The sequence below is a fragment of the Parus major genome, unplaced genomic scaffold, assembly GCF_001522545.3.
Source record: "Parus major isolate Abel unplaced genomic scaffold, Parus_major1.1 Scaffold376, whole genome shotgun sequence".
In the NCBI taxonomy this organism is placed as follows: Eukaryota; Metazoa; Chordata; class Aves; order Passeriformes; family Paridae; genus Parus; species Parus major.
The window spans coordinates 86,121-87,202 of record NW_015379297.1 but is presented as its reverse complement, the minus strand read 5'-3'; the positions used below and the strand labels follow the sequence as shown (position 1 = coordinate 87,202).

The 1,082-nt window shown below is 45.9% G+C and overlaps 1 long non-coding RNA gene across 4 annotated transcripts in view; it reads right to left on the bottom strand.

Moving 5' to 3' along the window:
* Positions 1-80: 80 nt before the first annotated feature.
* Positions 81-1,082, bottom strand: part of LOC107198932 — an 18,908-nt gene continuing 17,906 nt past the window's right edge. For all 4 annotated transcript variants that reach the window (XR_001519142.2, XR_001519140.2, XR_001519141.2 and 1 more), the window contains one exon: positions 81-892. This is a non-coding gene — a long non-coding RNA (uncharacterized LOC107198932). The remainder of the gene's footprint in view (positions 893-1,082) is intronic.

Here is a 1,082-nt window from a genome sequence, read left to right as displayed (position 1 = left end):
TAACTTTAGCATTTGTTCTCATGTATCACCATGAAAACATGCCCATGAATTTCATATTATATGAAATTCAGTATTTCTTTGAATTCTAGAACTAAATATTAAAAACAAGGGCATACACACTGTATCTCAGACTCCAACAAGGATACAGGGACCTGCAGCTGGCCTTGAGTCAGCTGGTAACACCAGAGGACAAGATGGGGGAAGGTGCTGAAAAACATTTTAATCTTCACTGTTTTCTTCTTCCCCCCCATTTTTCCTCTTCTTTTTTTTCTTAACACATAGATTTCTCTTGTTTGTTTAAACCATATCAATCCACATTCCCTTTCAATCCATCTTTTCCAATTCTCCTCTAGATAACTTCACAGAACTCAACACAAATAAATTCTGTTTTCTAAGGTGGCCATATAAGTCCATTTGGCAACTTACACTCTGGCCATACATAATAACAATATTTTACCACCATCTCCATAGTTATTTCTGTGTGAATGCATAATCTGTCTCAAGATCTCAGCATTCTCCCACAAGGGACTCTCCGGGGGTATTAATGGGATCGTCATCCCTTTTGCAGAGACCCTTTCCCAGCTGTACCCTTGCAACCCTCCCTGGGTACCCTGTTTAGCCTGTGCTACCCTCCATGGGTGCCCTCCCAGGCTTCCTCCCCAAAGATCCCATTTTACTCACCGGTGAGGTTTTCAGTGGTCCTTCCCTGTGGACTCTTCACGGACCCCCCTGGTCCGCCACTCGTCTGTCTCCTTGGACAGTCTCGGGAACCCAATCGATCGCCCGGTGCCAGCTGCCACCAAGGGGAGCTGATCACCGAAACTGGGTGAGGCGCACCTTCAGCTCTGCTTGCTGCCCGCCGCCCCGGATGGTGGAAATATCCTGGACGAGCCTGCAAAAATTGTCAGGAAAGTTAATCCACAAACACTAGAGGTTTATGTCCAAAAAGGAGACAGAGGAGTCCTTTTACTTTATTCGAATAAAGGGAGAGGCCATGGGGCATTCCCCTGGGGTCTCTCTAATTTTTGGAGGCGCAGCCTCCTTTTTATCCTAATTCCCGGCCGCTTATCCCTTCTCTCTTT